Raw genomic sequence first — 19,836 nt, forward strand, 5'->3', positions numbered from 1 at the left:
ATCTAATTATTAATACTATGAAAATCACACATGTTAATGGAAACAATATCTTACCTAAAAATGTACTACCTAGTTTTACTACAAAATCTTTAATAGCTGATAATTTCTTTCCAAGCTTTTCCAAAACACCTTCAACCTTCAGTGGTGCAATTCTGTAATATTTTTAATATAAATGTTCAAATCTTTACTTTCGTCAGGAATGTAAGTACAACAGTGTTGAACTTTCAGCATTCCACAGACTCCGCCCTCTTTTGCCAATAATATATCAAGGGCAAGTCGATTTTGCATTACCATAGCGTGCATGGCAACCATTTCAGTATTTACCAATAAAAATCCTCCAGCGGTGCTTGTTGACAAGCAAACCACTACTGTTGAAAGTCTTCTAATTTTGTTTGCATTCAGAGATATTCCCACTGCTGGTATCAATGCTTCAAAATGTCACCCACAATTTTTGTCCAAGATTCTCTCTTGCTACGTGCTAAATAACTACCTATGCTATGTACACCATCTTCTCCTCTATCCATATGAAAAATCTTAGGGAAAACCAGGCCTACATAACATGTGCCATACAAATGGTCTGGCAAAAGATAATATGCCCTGTTCCCACAAATGAAATATAGTCCAGGAAAAACTGGATCTTTTCCACCTTTAAATCCCCATCCACCCATGATTCGGTATGTATCATGACACTCACCATTTCCTACAAAATAATTATTTCTCCTAATACATAATTTCCCTTTCTGAGGCCAATCTAAAGCCATAGTTGGACACGTTTCCCCTTTCAAGTGTTTTTCCATCTCTACGTTCCATACTGTTTTCTCCACCTTTCCTTCTGAAGCCTTTCTTTGCATTTTCAGTCTCCTTTCTTCAACCATATCTAAAAATGTATTTTCCTCTTTCTTCAAACTGCAAGTCAAATTATTTCTAAATATGTATTCTAAGGTTAGTTCTTTAGTCTCTAAGAAAATTTCTCCTAATACCTTTGCAGGTTTTCCCTTGTTTAGTTTGTTAATTGACGGTACTTGTGAAAATATAGTATCTACATCTGAAAAATAATACTCTAATTTACCTGTTTGATAAAACAAATTAGCTATTACACTACATGTTATTCCATAAGTTACTGGAAGGTGGTGATAAGTCACTCCCTCCGATACAGAGGCAGGTAACTGCATACACACATAGCAGTCCCTTACGTCCATTGTCTTTACATATTCACACAACAATTTTGAGAACACATTATTAGAAAAATCAGTTATAAACCTGTCTTTATGTAAATAATTTTTATCTATTCTAGTCGGAACTACCTTTTGAATCTTCCCTATATTAGTCATATTTTCACTATGTCCTTCTAATGTATCTATAGTAACTTTAAATGAGATCAATAGAGCAAGTATACTCCATAGAAGCATTAATAATCCTGTACAATAACAACACATTTTACACCATCTCCTCAAAAATGTACATCTACCTTTACCACTATCTATGTTTGCCATCTTAGCTAAAATGGATTGCGTCTTTTGACTTAGCCTCTCCTACTTCACAACTAGTTTTCTAACCCAAGGCTCTAAGCACCTACTTGGTTCTACCAGTTTTTGTCTTTTTCAATATTTTAATTGTCTTTCTCTGAGTTGGGTTCTTGTCTCATTCAGTTTGGCATTTCATCATTTTTCACTTTTCCTTCGTTTTCGGTATACAGAATGTCCTGAACATCCGTTTCTTCTCCAATATCGGACAAGATAACTCTCAGGATTTCCGATTCTTCGTCTTCCTCAACCACTTCCGGTACAACCACCTCTGGATTTCCTTGGCTATCGCCTCTTCTTTTACTTCAGGCTGGGCCACATACGTCCATTTTGGTGATTTATACTTCTGGTTAGGTTTCCTTGTTCTTTTGCTTTCTTTAACTACAATTGTTTCTTCTTCTTTTGATTTCTCCTGACTTGTCACTTCATTCAACTGTTCAGCCCTTGGTGAATTTACTCGTGTCAGTCGATATCTCAATCTTTTTATTTTATTCGGCCAAACGTCGTCTTTTGCAGTTCTTTTCAATTTACTCCCTTTATCGTTCTTTTCAGTTCTCCAAGCTCTCTTTCTTAGAACTCGACCTTCAGGTATTTCATCTTCGCTTTCCTCTGACTCTGTTTCAACTTGCTTTTTACTCTCAACAGTTTCTTTTTCCACCACTTCTTTTGTTTTCCCTACTTCTGTCCCTCCTCGAATCTCCGACATGCAATATTCCTACTGACTACTTGTCCCTGCTTCTAACTGAATGTTGGAGTTCCCTACACCTCCTCGGGGGTCTTCCGCAATAATCTTTCCCTCTCTCTCTGTATCTGGTACCTGTCCATCTAAATGTGTTGTTTCAGGTGGAATTTCTCTTAATCTTTCATCTGACACTTCCTTCTCATGAATCTCTTTTATCGTCTCTTCACTGTCCTTTTCTTTGTTCTTTCCTGGAAGATTGTGCTCTTTGTTCTGTCTCTGAGTCTGAACTGGTATCAGAAATCTGTAACCTTCTCCTCAGGGAACTACTTCTGGGGACAAAAGTTAAACTCGGTTCTGTTTGCCCCCTTTCAGGGTTTTCTTTGTCTTTTGGCTCTCCGTCATCTGAATCAGTACTGGATTCTGATTCATTAAAATACTCCTTTTCTGTGCTGTCTACTGGATTTGGAATTCTCAAAGTATGGCTTGCATGGATCCAGTTCTTCAATCCAGCACACTTCACAGCTGTTGTTGTGGTCAAGATGACTTGTCTTGGTTTTCCCCACCTGGGAACCAAACAGTTTCTTCTTCTGTGGACTTTTATCCTTACCCAGTCCCCTGGGCTTAGATCATGGGCTGGCTTCTTTTCAAGGGTGCTGGCATCCGCTCCAATCTGATGAAACACAGAATGAACTGCGTCAGCCGGGCTTTTACAGTATTCCAACACCATGTCATCAGTTATAGTCATCAACTTGTTGACTGGTATAAAAACGTGGCGCATGGCTCGTCCCATGATGATTTCATGGGGGCTTAACGCTGTAGTTCTGTCTGGAATTGATCTAACAGTCATGAGTACTAGAGGCAAGACATCAGGCCATTTCATACCTGTGGCTAAACACATTTTCCCTATCCTGTTTTTGATAGTACCATTCATCTGTTCCACCACACCAGAAGCCTCTGGTCGGTAGGCACAATGTAGTTTTTGTCGTACATTCAATGCTTCACAAATCAGTTTTATGATCTCATTATGAAAATGTCCTTCTCGGTCTGATTCAATTGTCACTGGGAACCCAAATCTAGGGATAAGTTCCCTCAAAAGTAATTTTGCCACTGTCATCCCATCATTTCTTCTTGTTGGAAATGCCTCTACCCATCTGGAAAATAGACAGACCATAACCAAGACATATCTCAACCTGTTACAGGGAGGCATTTCAATGAAATCCACTTGCATTCTGGTAAAAGGCCCTCCTTCTCGACCTATTGTTCCTAGACTCACTACTGTCTTTCTTCCTGGATTGTATTGCTGACATATTAGGCATCTCTGACAAAGAATTTCTGCTACAAGTCTGAACTTTGCATTATACCAGGTTTGTTTAAAGGACCTGATCATAGCGTCTCTCCCTATGTGTCCCTGTCCATGATACATCCGTGCCATGGCAGACATCATGCTATCAGGCATGACTGGTCTTCCATAGACCCACACATGATCTTTCTCTCTTGGTGCACATCCTGCTTTTACCCACTGCTTTATTTCCTCCTCTCCTGCTTCTTCCTGCAATTGTCTTACTTCTTCCCACAGTGTTAGTAAACATCAAAGAGCAAGAAATCACCTCTTTTTCCTTAGCCCGGTTAATTGAATTCTGATTTCGTGCACAGTATTGCGCCATGTCATTTGCAAATTTATTTCCAGTAGCGATATAATCACCACTGCGACTATGGGCAGCACACTTTACAACAGCCAATTGCCTAGGCAGCGGTATCGCCTCAAGCAACTTTCCAACCACTTCAGCATTCTTAAGGGGAGTTCCACTTGAGGTTAAGAATCCTCTCTGCAGCCATATCTGGTCAAAGTCGTGGACAACTCCATAGACATACTGGCTATCAGTTATCACAGTCACTCTCACACTTTTCCCAATCTTGCATGCTCTCGTCAAAGCAACAAGTTTAGCTACTTGGGCCGATTTTACTCCTTTCAAATAGGATGCTTCCATTACTGCTGCAACTGTGCATACCGCATATGCTGCACTTAACACTCCATCATCTGTCCTCAAACAAGATCCATCAACAAAAATAACAAAATCACTTTCTGGTAAAGGTTAATCTTTTATGTCAGGTCGTGGTTTTGTACAGAAATAAAGTACATCCAAACAGTCATGATCTGCTTCATCTCTTACTTCCACATTCTCTGCATCAGGTAACAATGTTGAAGGATTCACATACAAACATCTCAAAAGACTTACATTTGTTGCACCTAATATGACCTTTTCATACTTAGTCAGCCGACTATGTGTCATATACTGAGTACGACTCCTTGTTAAAAGAATCGCCACATCATGAGGTACAAACACTTTCACAGGATATCTCATCACAATTCCCTCACTCTGTTCCAAACTTCGACATGTAGCAGCTACTGCTTTCAAACACCCAGGTAGGGATACAGCTACTGGGTCCAACATTGATGAAAAATATGCAATTGGTCTCCTCAGTTTTCCATGCTTCTGTACTAGAACAGAGAGTGCACATCCATTTCTCTCACTGCAATACAACTCAAATTCTTTTTCATAGTCAGGCATACCTAATGCAGGTGCTTCACACAACCCATCTCTCAATCTTTTGAATGCTGCCAATTCCTCTTTGTTCAAATCAATGGGATCTTTCACATCACTTCTTGTCAGTCGTACCAAAGGTTTTGCAATCAACGAAAAATTGCTGATCCATTGACGACAATATCCAACCATTCCCAGAAACATTCTCACTTCTCTTTGGGTCATAGGTGGACTCATTCTCTTTATGATCCTGATTCTGTCTATTGTTATTCTTCTCAGTCCTTTTTCAATGTTATGTCCTAAATATTGTACTTCCTTTTTACAAAATTGCAATTTCGATGGTGACACTTTTAGTCCTCCATCTGCCAAATGATTCAGCAAGGCTATCGTGTCTACCTCACAAGCTTCACGGGTTTTCGATGCCACAAGTAGGTCATCGATGTATTGAACTAACACTGAATTTTCTGGCATTTCTAGATTTTCCAAGGACTTCTTCAATAGCTGATTAAATATTGAGGGGCTTTCTGTATACCCCTGTGGAATTCGGCACCAAGCCAAAATACGAACACCGAAACGAAATGCAAATATTTGCTGACTGTCATGGTGTAATGGAATGGAAAAGAACGCATGGCATAGATCAATCACTGTATACCATTCTGCGTCATGGGGAATCTGATATAAAATCACAGATGGATTCGGTACAATGGGACAGCATGACACAACAATTTTGTTTATCTTTCTCAGATCTTGTACTATCCTGAACTTCCCACTAGGCTTTTTCAGTCCCATTATTGGTGAATTACATGGACTACTCATTATTTCTCTCAAAATACCTTGTTTTATCATTTTTTCAATCACAGGAGTAACTCCTTCGATTATTCAGGTGTCAATTTATATTGAGGGACATTTGGATAACTTACTCCTTCTTTTACTGTTATTTTTACTGGATCTACATTTCTCATTAATCCTACGTCTTCTCCGGTGAAATCCCAAACTTCTGCCTTAACAGATTGTTTTAATTCTTTAGGTAATTCGTCAGGGTTAAATACAGCATAGGTTTCAGTAACCTCCTTCTCCCTGTTTGCCATTGTCATTTTATACAGTACATCTTCCTCTGGTGTTTCAAATGCTATTCCATCTGGGGTACAAAATATAGTGCAGTTCATCTTGCACAACAAATCCCTACCTAACAAATTCACAGGACTGGTGTTGCACACGACAAAGCGGTGTATTTCAGAAAATTTCCCTATGCTAACTTTCACTGGATCTGTAAGGTAAGTTTTAATCTGCCTGTTGGATACACCAACTACTTGGATCGTTTCATCCGAGAGAGGAAGATTCTTGACATCAGCTGATCTAACAGTTGATCGAGAAGCACCAGTATCAACTAGGAAAGTAATATTTTCATTATTAACTTTTCCATCTACAAATGGGTCTGTCTGGTCTACTTCTAGAGTTGCGCCAAGTATGCACTCTTCTTCCTCCCTTCGGCACCATCAATAACCCTCTTCTGAATCACTTTCATCGCGTTGCAGCCAATACAGCTAGCGCGGCGGTTTATTTACCTGTTCTCCGTTGTAGAATCCCGTTTCATTACTATACTTCTGGGAATTTTTGCTCTGTTGAAAAGGTGGTTTTGGCACTTGATTCTGTCGTGTTACAACCTGCTGCTGTCGCTGCGGTTGACCACTCACCTCATTCTGCACCTGTGGATTCAATGATACATTTTCATTGTTAGTACTCGGGGAAAATTTACACTCGGATTTCCAATGCCCTATCCTACCGTAATTATGACACAGAAATTTCTTCTTAGCTTTCTCTATATTTCCTTTACCTTTCCCAGGATTACATTTTTGTCTTGATCCTGTATTATTCGCTTGTTCTGCTAATTGAGCTTCCTGTCTCTCCGCTACCTTTACTTGTGCCCACATAGCCTTTTCTTTCAATTTTCGCTGTTTTGCTTCGATCTCATCACTGAAATATTTAGCACGTCTCAGTACTTCGTCTATTTTCTTATTTTGCCAGTCTATGCTGTTTTATCATCTCACTAATTTCTGGACGAAATGACTTAGATCCTTTTCACTCAGATTTTCGTCCCAACTAAATTGTTTAAAGGCCAAAATTAACCTCTCATAATATGCATGTACTGACTCCTTGCTTTCCTGATGTGTTCTGTCAATTTTTACCCAATCTGTCTCTTTAGGAGGTACTTTGTTTTTCAGAAACGCAATAACCTGTTCGTATTTCTTCATTACCTCGGGGTCTGGAGCCCCTGTTTTTGGATCCCTTGGATATTCTTGTGTTGGCCAATCTATCATGATTTTGCACTCTGTCCATAGATCTGCTGGTACTATTATGTCAAACAGACTGTTTAGATCAATACACAATACTTTGGACAATTTCACAAATCTGTCCACCTGTCTACACCACTCCATGGGTTTTTCACGTAGTCGAGGGAAGCCATTTGTAAATGACAAAATATCTTGCCTAGTCCATAGACATGTACATATCCTCCTCCTAGAATTTCTCTCATAGGGCATTCTGTCACGACCTTCTCCTTTTCTCTAACAGGGAAAGCTGAAAAGGTTTTATCTGAAACATCATCTCGTTTTCGATACCATCTACTTTTCCATTTGTCCACATCTCCCCATTTTCTCAACAAAATAATTATTTCCTTAATCTGACTCATTCGTCCTATGGTATTCATATTTTCAATGTCCTTTTCAGTGAAATCTACTCGAAATGGTTTCTGTAGGGCTTTTACGTTTTCAATATCTATACCCATTTCATTTGCCACTTCTTCTAATCTTTCATGGAGACTTTTTGCTCTCCACGTTATGCTTTTACACAGAAATAACAACTCCTCATCTTGGTAGGATTTTAACTTCTCTGTAGGGATAGTTCCTACTATTAACTCTTCCAGTACCATTCGTAGTTTGGCCACATCTATCGACTGAGATTCTTTGTCTTTCTTCTGCAAGCTTCTCAACCATTCACTTAATTCCTCTGTAGATGGCCCTACTGACTTCTCTACATTTCCTTGTCCAAAATCCTTTTGTGTTTCTAATATTGACTCCAATGTTGTTATACGCCTTTCTGCACAATTCTGGCCTACAAACGGATTATTTGAAACATTTGGTTCAATCATACTTATTGTCTGTCTCCATGGATTATCATTTTGACTCATTTTTGGTTGTTCAACCTGTTTATTGCTTTTATAGGGGCCATCAAACAATGTTCGCTATCTTTCTGTTTATCAAAAATAGGCATTACTGGACCTATTGTTACAGGAACCGTTACAGCTTCCAGATTTTCGGTCAATTCTCTTATTTTCTCTGTTAATTCTAGGGTTGTCTTTGCTAGTTCTGCTGAATTTTCATCGTTTATTTTACCTCCGGACTTCTTTTCTACCTCTCTAACGGAATTGTTTTTTCCCAAATCTTGGAACTCTGGTTCCGATTTTATGATTCATACTGTTTCTTTCATTGGGGCACTTGGGGTTAATATTTCTGGTTCTGGCCGATATGGGGGTGGATTTTTATAGAACATGTCATCAAGAACATCATCCTCTGATTCATTCACTCCATATCCTCTCGATTCCACATTATGTCTCTTTCCTACGCATTTTCTTCCTTCATTCTCTCCTGCAGCTCTTACGGGAAACAAATCCTGAGTCATACTCGCATTCCGCCACCTTCTCATTCGATCATCATGATTCTCATGTCCGTACGACCTACCAAACATGTACCTATACCTTGCGCCACTTCTCTGTCTTTCTTGGTCGTGCAGGTCATCTTCCCATTCTGTCAATGCTTCAAATTGTGTCGGTCTAGGTCTTGGTTCTAAATTCATCATTTTCTCTCTTAAATTTCTCAAAACTGCCAAATTAAATGAACCATGTTCTGGAAAAGCCAACACTCTGTCCTTTTCAGTATACTTGACCCAATTGTCTGACCAAATACAGGTGTGATATCCATATTTCGCAACCATAAAGGATGCGGGGGTTTTCGGTGGAGGAAGTAACTGTCCTTCCCTAGTTACAATCTGTTTGTCCTTTTTAAACCACTTTTTAATTCTACCAAACCAGGACTTTTTCTCCTTTTCTGGTGGATCGTAATACATTTTCCTGTCTTCCGTGTATCGCTAGTCTCTCCTTCCAAATGTACCGCTATTCTGTCCAATCATAGCGCGACTCACACTAACGCACCAATCCGGAGCGTTTATGTCACTTTTGCAATTCTCCAATCCCAGCGCGACTCACACTAACGCACCAATACGGAGCGTCTACGTCACCCTGTGCTTCTCCACTCCTAGCGCGGCGTACACTAACGCACCAATCCGGAGCGTGCTACGTTTCCGACTGACTGGCCAATCCCAGCGCGGTCGTTCTGACGTCAACAGCCGCTGCCGCAGCTCCTGCTCCTGTCTACCCCTCCTTTACAAAATCCACTCGGTAAGTTTTGTTTCAGATTTACAATTCTGTTAGTAACAAACACAAAAACACCACCATTGTCCGCTTCGCTAACCAAGGAATAGCAATAGACCTTTCTCACGAGAATTCCGTCTTTCCCGAGAGCAGCGCTTACCTCTGCCCTACTACGGAATCGTTACTTTCGTTGATAAAGTAGCACATCCCTCTACCTTACCCTTCTAACAAGCATTAGCTAACCGTTTCTCCAGAATTAAGACACATGGTTGGAGACCCAATGCTCCTGAGAAATAAAACTAGAGTTTCACAATTAACCCGAATGCCTTCATATTCACGCACTTTCATTTTTTTTTTGAAAAACTTTCTTTATTGGCATTTATAGATAAGAAAACACGTATGCACATGCTATAGCATCATTATCACAGAAATTCACATTTCGGGCGCGCCCAGTCGCAGTTCGTACAATCCAGCGGCCTCTTGACCCCTTAGGCCGTTCATCGCTGTTCTGAGTGGGGCTGCAGATGTGTGCCCGGGTCTAGCCTCTGAGTGTGCCCTACTGGAGTGCGCCCTGATCGCGGCAGGGATGCCGTGTAGTGTGACTGAAATATTCACGCACTTTCATACGAGAAAATGTAGTACATTCACACAGAACCCTGTCTTTCCCGAGAACAGCGAACAGTCTGTCCTACTACAGAAATATGACATACGTTAACAAAGTAGCACTTCCCTCCACTTTATTCTTCTAGTAAGTAAGTAACTGACTCGCTACTTGCTGGCAGATTGTCACTGAGCTCATTTTAAAGTCTAATTAAACCTTGTACATGTTTCCTACCCGCATACCCGCATTTTAAAATAAATGAACATCAGGAACCTTTGTTCCTTCATTTCACGCTCATTGTATTTCTTTTATGTTTGTTTAGTTTTTGCTTCCTTTTGTACTCCCAATATGGCGCTGCCTTAATTCGTGCTCGGCTTCTCACCTGAGTCACGTGGGGTCTACTCGATAGTTGGGCACTCCCGCCGCCTATTGGGTTGCACATGCTTCTTTATAAGCGACCCGATGCAAGCGCGCAGCCGTAAGTAAGTGACTCGCTACTTGCTGGCAGATTGTCACTGAGCTCATTTTAAAGTCTAATTAAACCATGTACATGTTTCCTACCTGCATACCCGCATTTTAAAATAAATGAACATCAGGAACCTTTGTTCCTTCATTTCACGCTCATTGTATTTCTTTTATGTTTGTTTAGTTTTTGCTTCCTCTTGTACTCCCAATATGGCGCTGCCTTAATTCGTGCTCGGCTTCTCATCTGAGTCATGTGGGGTCTACTCGATAGTTGGGCACTCCCGCCGCCTATCGGGTTGCACCTGCTTCTTTATAAGCGACCCGATGCAAGCTCGCAGTGCGCGCGCGCAGCGGGCGCACCGCTGGCGCACCGGAGGCGCACCAGAGGCAAGCCTGTCGGCCCCCGTCCACGCCCGTCCGCGCCCAGCGGCCACTAGCGATTTTCCTCCTGCCTTACCCATCTCAAACCTATTAACCTATACTGCCAACAACCTTTTGTCATTGAGAGGCAATGTCCATCCGTCGTGTACTACGTATAATTATCAGCTACGTAGATTTGCATGCCTCAACTGCAGCTTTGCGCTGGGCCACAGCCACACCAAGGGGGCAACTGCTGCCTTAAGGGGAACAGATACCTCTACATTTAAGAAAAATCCCTTTCCAAGGGTAGGCGAGCATTTACATTTCTGGAGTATTAACTGCCGGTCCCTTCCTAAGAACAAAGCACATATATTCGACTTCCTATACACAGAGAAACCTGATGCTTTGTTCCTTACTGAAACCTGGCTTCACGCCAGTTCTGGTCCGGATATTGCTTGTGCCCTCCACCCTGGCTATGTCATTGCCAGGAGCGATAGAGGCACTGGGAGGGGAGGTGGGATTGCGATAATCTTTCAATCTAAGTATTCCTGCAAGCTGGAACCTCAATCCTTTCCGGATTGTGAAGCTGCCCTGTTTAAATTTGCTGTTTCTCCTCGAATGACCCTATCCGGTATGCTTATTTACCGCCCCCCTGGTAATCCTAAGAAATGGCTATCCTCCGTCTCTGGCTTAATTGCCCCTTTTATCTTACAAGCGGCCAATTTTACCATTCTGGGTGACCTGAATCTCCACCTAGAAGATCACCAGAACATTGGGAGCATCACTCTCTTGTCTGACCTTGAAGCTCTCAATCTGGTATTACGAAACAAGGGGCCCACACATCAGGCGGGGCACCTATTGGATCCTATTCTGTCCAATCTTTTGTTGGACTGTAGCTTACCCGCTTTTCCGTTAGGGTGGTCAGATCATTACGCCATTCAATTTCAACTTACCTTTACTGGAGATTTTACACCTGTCCCTACAAGCAACTTAGGGAGCAGAAGACCATGGCATACATTAAATCTAGTCTCACTTAATAGCCTCTTAGTGGCTAATCTCCCGAATCCGAATCTTCCTCTCCGATCTTTAAACGCTGCGGTATCCAATTGGCTATCTACGTCCATTATCTTCTGTTTGCCTTTGATACCGAAACTTAGTTTTTCTCATCATCCCCCTGCCCCTTGGTTTAATAATGACCTTAAGCTCTTGAAATCCAAATGTAAGCACTTGGAAAGAAAATGGCGCAAACTATATGCCCCCAGCTGCAAATCTGACTACAAAGCTGCTCTCCATACTTACCACTTTGCCTGTAAGGTTGCAAAAGCTACCTTTGTCACCAATACCATCAACAATTCACTGAACCGTCCCCAAGCACTATTTTCAATGGTTAAGAAGTTGGCAGGCTCTAATACCCAACCTCATCCTCCCGCCCTCGATGCGACCCAATGCAATAACATTGCCAATTTCTTTATCACTAAGGTGGAGACTATATATAGTATATTAACTACTCCCGCTTCCGCAAACCCCGATAGGCTTCGGTCCGGTGCCATCTGCGCGAGCCTTCCCCCCTCAACAGTTAAAATCTCAAACTGGCCCCTCCTGGAAAATGGATCCTTTTTTGACTGTCTAGCCAGGGTAAAATCTGGCTCTCCCCTAGATCCTTTACCGGTCAACATTCTACAACAACTATCTCCTGTTGTTTTGGGAATTCTTAAGGAACTTCTAAACTCTTCTCTACAGGAGTCCTTTGTTCCTTTGGACTGGAAGCATGCGATGGTGGTCCCCCTTTTGAAAAAGCCCATCGCTGACCCCTCCATTCTGTCAAACTTCCGTCCAATCTCACTGCTGCCTGCGCTCTCCAAAATCTTAGAAAAACATGTAAATTTCAGCTTACAAATCACATAGAAAGTTCAGGCTTTTTGCACCCGTCCCAATCACGATTTAGGACCCATTTTTCGACTGAGACCACCTTACTGGGTGTAACTGAGAAATTGCGCTCCTGCCTTGATCAAGGGGAGACTGTGGCTCTCATTTTACTAGATCTGAGCGCGGCATTCGACACTGTGTCTCATTCCATCTTGTTAAAATCTCTCAAGTCAGCAGGAGTCGAAGGCCCCGCCCTTTCGTGGTTGGCCTCTTTTCTCAGTGACCGTACATTTCAGGTTTTCTCTTCCGATTCTTCTTCATCTACTATTCGACCATCTGCTTATGGAGTTCCCCAGGGGTCCACCCTGAGTCTATTGCTCTTCAACATCTATGTGAGACCTCTCGCGACCATCGTAGAGGATGCTGGCCTTTCTCTCTACTCCTACGCCGACGATACTCAAATCATTTTTTCTCTATCTTCCACTAAAGAAGCGCCTGCATCCTCTTGCAGAGTGGCTTACGTCGAGTGTCGGAGTGGATGAGTGCCAATTTTTTTTAATTAAACGGTGACAAAACTGAGGTTATCATCTTGGGCAAACATAAACATCTATGGAGTCCTCATCATTGGCCCCAGGAAATGGGTCCTTTCCCCCAGCCTGTTGCTCAGGTTCGCAATCTTGGGTTTGTCATTGACAACCAACTTTCTATGCCTCAACAGGCGGTCAGCATTGCCGCCACCTGTTTCACCATCCTTAGATGGCTGCGGAAGATCATTTGGATGCTTCCTGACTCCACACAAAAAACGGTGGTCCAGGTACTTGTTATTTCTCGCCTGGGTTACGGTAATGTACTTTACCTGGGGGGCAGTCAGGAACTTTTGAATAAGCTCCAGGTGGTTCAGAATTCTGCTGCTCGCCTTCTATGCCACGTCCCTAGGAAAACTTCCATCTCTCCTTTTCTCCGGAATCTGCACTGGCTCCGCATTGAAAGCCGCTTCAAATTCAAGACCCTGTGTCATATTTTTTAAATTAAGCAAGGTTCTGCCCCTGCATACTTGCAGGAGCTTATTCGCCCATATGTTCCTTTCCGGTCCCTACGGTCTTCCTCTCTAGGCAATCTAGTACTACCTAGATTCAAACTAACTAGAATGGGTGGCCGATCTTTCGCATATCTTGGGCCTAAACTCTGGAATTCTCTCCCAAACTTCATGAAACAGAAATCCTCTTATCTCAGGTTCCGTCGAGATCTTAAAACCTGGCTCTTCTCTCAGTAATTAGCTCAGTTTACTTAGTCTACAGTAGTGGACATGCCTGCGCCGGGAAACCCTGTCAAGGGTAGCTGTGCGCAATATAAATGTAATTTAATAATAATAATAATAGCAAGCTCAGAGAACACCTGTTACCTTTCCAGTGATAAGCGTTATCGGAATGCCATTTGGACTCCAGGTACCTAAGACCAAAATTTCACAGGTGACCTTCGCTATCATACACACTTCTCTCACACAGAAAATGTCTCTAATGGCAACACACAACGATGTCACCTGAATCGAACCCAGACAATGCGTCATGCAACTTCAATCGTTACACATTTCTCCCTGTGTACCTACAGGGCAACAACAATTCCGTCTTTCCCGAGAGCAGTGCTTATCTCTGCTCTACTACGGAACCGTTACAAACTTCCGACTTCCTACATCCCAGAAGCCGTGCAAACAACATAGAACTTGACTTGACTCACATATAGTGTTAGTACATAAACCAATATCAAACAATAATCAATAAGCAATTTACAAGCTATAATTACCAAACCAAAACAATAACAACCATCATCCTGCTACTAGAAAAACTGATGCAGCGTGGAATGTCAAATTCCCCCTTTGTCACAGACCAAATATTGCAATAACACATTTACTCAAATACATTCATAGGTGGGGCCCATAACACCAACACTCACACTAACATTGATCTGTTTCCCTGGAGGGATAAGTTTCCAAACGCTTACATGAAAGGAATATCTTTTCACCTAAACCCTAATATGCATTGCATACTTTTATAAACTTCAAACCTCGTGATATTCCCCTCATTTGGCGATGAATCAGTTAGTTGTTTTATAGTTTGATAATTCAATTCATTTATTTATACTCTTCTCTTAATCTGATTTCTTCAAATAATCGACACAACACGTTTGTCTATTAATCAAAGCATCGTTTATCTAATTAAATTGCTAATTTTTAGTAAATCATCGTCCAAACCGCAGAACATCATATTTACCTAATATGGCTATTAGTCGTCCTCTAAGTCAGTGAAGTCGTGGAAAAATCTTTAAATTCATCAAAGTCAGGCCGCAATTCAGTCTCTCAAAGATTCAGGATAACAACTGTCCAGCAGTGTCACCGTCCTCTCCGTCAGCATAAAGTCAGGAAATTCGCAGCAAGACAAATCGAACGACAGGACACTTGAACTCACTATTCTACCGTCTTTTATAATGATTTTAATGTCAAAATGTATCAAGAATGAGTTTTAGACAGTCCTGATTGGTGAATTTGGGGTCACTCAGTAAAGTTCTTACATAGTCTGTTAAATTAAGTCATCGCACTTGCTGGTTCCGGTTTTAAAGAAAGTTCGTTGTTTTGTAGTCCTGGCAACTCTCCCAGTATGACCTTGGTGGGTACATCTTTCCTGGGGTCAGGACGAGGCCATTGTTGCTGGCGGTGGTGCAGGCGCACTTCACCCAAAACCTCGTGGGACAGTAGCAGTCACGTTGTGCGTCTCAGTCGGCCATCTTTACGAAGGCCCAAATGGTCAACTTAAGCAAAACAAACACAAAAACGTAATTAAACATTGAAATGGCTAATAAATGTTAAACCCTCACTAATTCCCCTATGTGTAAGTAATTATCTAGCATAATAGCAACATTCAAAGCGTTTAAATTCACCCAGTGATGTCATCTGGTGCAACTTACAATTACATCACAAAAGCAACATATATCATGCAATATTCTAATCTTCTACCATTAGTATGCGTACATATATTAGTATACAATCAGTGCTTTAAATGGAAAAAAATAAGTGCAGGTACTCACCAAATTGAAATGTGGACTAGGGGGCGGGGTTTGGGGCGGGGCTATGGGGGCGGGGCTACTGACCATGCTAAGGGACCCGGCCAGAGACACACATTTAATTTGACTGAGATTAAATTGATACGCAGATGTGCAGAATGATACTGAGATGCAAAACATACATTCACCTGAGCCACTCAATGCAAATTTGCTTCTAATCTAGCCTGAGAACAATTTGATTACGCTTCACTAAATAGGCCAACAATCTTCACAGCAGCTAAGTCTACTCACAAAACCCAGCAAAACGTGAGGAAAGAAGATTAAATCGGAGTAATTATCTTATGCATTTTATAGAAGGGCCTGCAGGCCAGCTAGGAGGAACGGACGGAAGGCGTGGCTTTCAGCCGTTTCTTGTGGCCACTACTTCTGGCATTAGTACCTAATGGGTCGGTCAAGTGGCAGGGGTTTTGCATCTTTGCTTATTGAGATTTTGTTACAGGAATTTCAATAAAAAATGCAACTTTTGGGACACTTAACTTCCAATTGAGCAACCTACACACAAACAACTGCAAGCATGTTTTGAATTTTTTCTGCTGCAATATAAAGGCCACAATTTACAGACAATAGATACATGCTATTTCTACAGCAGCATTCAGTACCAGTAAGTAATGGTAACAACTGATAATAGCAACAGTGCACAGACCACTGCACAGAGTTGGATTTAGGATTAGATGTATGGGATGCAGGCTCATTAATGCAATTTCACTATAAAAAATATACCCATTTCTTTGTGGAATAAGAGGGAGAATTTTCCTTTAGTATAGTCATCACCTGGACAGTCCTTTAAACTCTGGCCCAACAAATGGTGCCCTTTTATTTTTTTTACACAATAAGGTCTGCATAAGTGTTGCTGCCTGTTGTCTTCAGTAAATGGAAGAGGGAGTGAAATGAGCAGAACCTACCAGCCAATCACATTCCACGTTCAATTATCAAAAACAGATTCTGTGGACATTCTTGGACATCCATATATCATACAGATTGAGAGCTACGCAAAGATTAATTTGTATTCAGTTGGTAATGGTATGAATCAAAGGTAAATTAATCATGTTTCTTTCTGTGCCAGGGTCTATAAGTTGTGTTCAAAAACCCTCATTCAAAAAAGAAACGCGACACAGCTGACGAGTTGGTCCGTTTTCCTGAAGCACTCTAATGGAGTGCTAATCTCCCCTCCTGCTGGCATGGCAGAATACGGCAACGTTTGTTTGGAGTCCGATAAAGGGAGTCTGCGCACATTGCTAAGCCTTGATTCACCCCCCCTCTCCCCTACAGCGTCACTATCACCACCTTCCTCCTTTATCAGACTCCAAACAAACGTTGCCGTATTCTGCCATGTCAGCAGGAGGGGAGATTAGCACTCCATCAGAGTGCTTCAGGAAAACGGACCAACTCGTCAGCTGTGTTGCGCTTCTTTTTTGTATATGTTAAATTTCCCTGAGCTTGGCTGGATGCCCCATGAGTACCGGTACTCTCTTTGTACAAGGAAAAGTTCCGGTACTCAAGGGCCGAAAATTTAGAAGTGCCGGTACTTAGTACCGGTGAGTACAAAGCACTGTATTGTAGTGGCAGAGTGAGGGAGGCGAGACGTAGATGCTGCAAAACAACTTTATTGGTTTCGTGCACAAAAGTAACGGCCCACGAGGAGCAGGCGGGGAGACAACCGCTTCGTTGGGATTCCGCGCTCAGTCCCGATCCGCCGCGCCCCCCCCTGACGTCACGGCCGACCGAGAAGTGCGATTGGCCGCGACGTCAGGAGGCCAGGCAAACAGGGAGAAAAGACTGCGTGTGTCCCCGCGGCGCTAGTCCGCTAACAGCACGTACAACATCTCCCTTATTAACAGAAAGAAATAAGTAAAACACATTTTCATCTCATAACAAAGTCATCAAATCTCTTGGGTGCTCTGACATGCCGTGTCGGCCTGCTAGGGGTAACATACAGGGTTTGTCCCACGCCACCAGCACCACTACCGCTTTGACCTGGGCTCCCCATGCTGCGACTGTCACACCTCACTGGTCTGGAGCCTGTGCCCATCTGCCTCTCAACACCTCCCGTGCCATGCCATGTGCTCCCACTCACGTGTGCACTTCCGCCTCCGGCCCAAACTTGTGCGGGAGAATTACCCCCAACTTCATCATCGCACACACTTCCGCCAGTGACCTCATTGTCTTGCCATTCAAGCGCATTATCATCGCTCTCGGACTCACGCATGTGACTACTTTTCATGATGATTTCCTCTTGCCCAGCTTTGAGCTTGACTATGTCGTCCTTGCTACGCCATCCCCCACCTTCCAGGCACACTGCCCCTCTGGTCGCTCCGTGTACCCGCAATGGGGTTTGAAATACAGACTCTCCCTTCATTACTTTGTAGGGCTTCTTCACCAGTACCCAATCTCCCTGCGCAATTTCCTTTGGTTTGGCTCTGTTAACCTTGTCAGCATACAGTTTATTGCTCTCTGGCTGAGCCACTATTCGCTCCTTGACTCTCAACCCCTCTTCCTGTATGTCCTCAGTTGTGCCCCTCATGTCATACCAATCGTTGAATTTGGGGGTAAGCTCGCTCATGCACCTTCTCCCTCTCATCAAATAGAACGGAGTGTGGCCCGTGACTTCATTAGGCGTGTTATGAAAAGTGTGCACCTTATCAGCCAAGAACGCCTTCACGTCCATTTGAGACGCAACAGCCTGTTGGACACCTTCTTTGAGGAACCTGTTCATCCGCTCGACCTGCCCATTGCTCTTCGGACTGTACAGTGGAGTCTTCTCCTGCTTGATTTCCAGCTTAGTCAGGAATTCCGTCATCTGCCGGGACACCAACTGGGTACCATTGTCAGAAACCATGATCTTCGGCTGCCCCTCCGTCGCGAAGATTTTCTTCAGCACCTTGATCACCCGGTCAGTAGTAACCTCCCTAACGAACTTGTAGTGGATCCACTTGGAGAAGTAGTCCGTAAGGACAATGAGATGCCTGCAGTCATCCGGCAGTATGGTAAACGGGCCTGCGAAATCTATGGCAATCTTGCACCATGGGCCGACCGGAATGTCCACCATCTGCAGTTCCCCCTTGGCCGTCTTCCAATGTTTGTCGGCTCTCAAACACGGCCCGCACAATGAAGCCGCAGACGTCGCTGCACATCCCCGGCCACCAGTAGTACTGCTTGAGGAGGTTTTTGGTGGCTGTACTCCCCGGGTGGCCCCTGTGAGCAATCCTGATCAGCTTGTCCCTCAGACCTTCCGGGGGCACAAACAGTTCATGCCTTTTTAGGAAGCCATCTTCAATCGTAAGTTTCGCGCTGATCTGCTGGAAACATCTGAGTGCCCCGTGCAAGTTCCGGACCGGAGGCCAATGAGTCGTCATGTGGTCCACTACCCTTCGGATGGTCACGTCCTTTTCCTGGGCAGTCAGCCATTCTTCCTCAGAGATAGACCCCTCGCAAATGGCCGTCGCGTCCACCATCGCCACCACACACTCCGTGTCGTCCAGGGAACCTTCTTCCTCGCCGGCGATAGGCAAGCACGATAGGCAGTCCGCCCTGCTGTTGAGGCCACCCTTGATGTGTCTGATGGTGAAGTGGTATTCCTGCAATTTGGACAGCAAGCGCAGGAGTCTCGAGCTGGCTTTTCCATTATCGCGGCCTTCGCCGTCCATCATATAAATCAACGGTTTGTGATCCGTGACCAGCTCGAACTCTTTGCCCCACAAATAGTTCTTCAGTTTCTCCACTGCCCAGACGCACGCGAGCGTCTCCCGCTCGATAGTGCTGTAGTGTTTCTCTGCGTCGCTCAGCGACCGGGATATGAACGCGATGGTGCTTTCCTTCTTTCCTTGGAATTGGCAGAACACTGCGCCGATACCTTTGGCGCTGGCATCGACAGTGATGACATTCCGGTGATCCTTGTTGTAAGGCTGTAACACTGGAGCCGCAACAATGGCCAGCTTAACAGATTCGAAGGCAGCTCGTTGTTCCTGTGCCCACACGTACTTTTCGTTCTTCCGCAGCAGTTTCCGAAGAGGCTCCACTGTGAGTGCGTAACCCTGCATGAACTTCGAGTAATACTCGCTGAGCCCCAGGAATGACCGCAAGGCGTCCTTATCTCCGGGACATGGGGCATCTCGAATGGCCTTCACCAGGTCCTCCTTGGGCGCAATACCATCCGGAGTCAGGACGTGCCCCAGATATTCTATCTTGCCCTCCATGAACTTGCACTTGTCTTTGGAGACCGTCATCCCTTTCTCCCGCAGGATCTCCAGCACCGTGCC

This window comes from Triturus cristatus, chromosome 2_1 (genome assembly GCF_964204655.1).
Source record: "Triturus cristatus chromosome 2_1, aTriCri1.1, whole genome shotgun sequence".
NCBI classification, from domain to species: domain Eukaryota; kingdom Metazoa; phylum Chordata; class Amphibia; order Caudata; family Salamandridae; genus Triturus; species Triturus cristatus.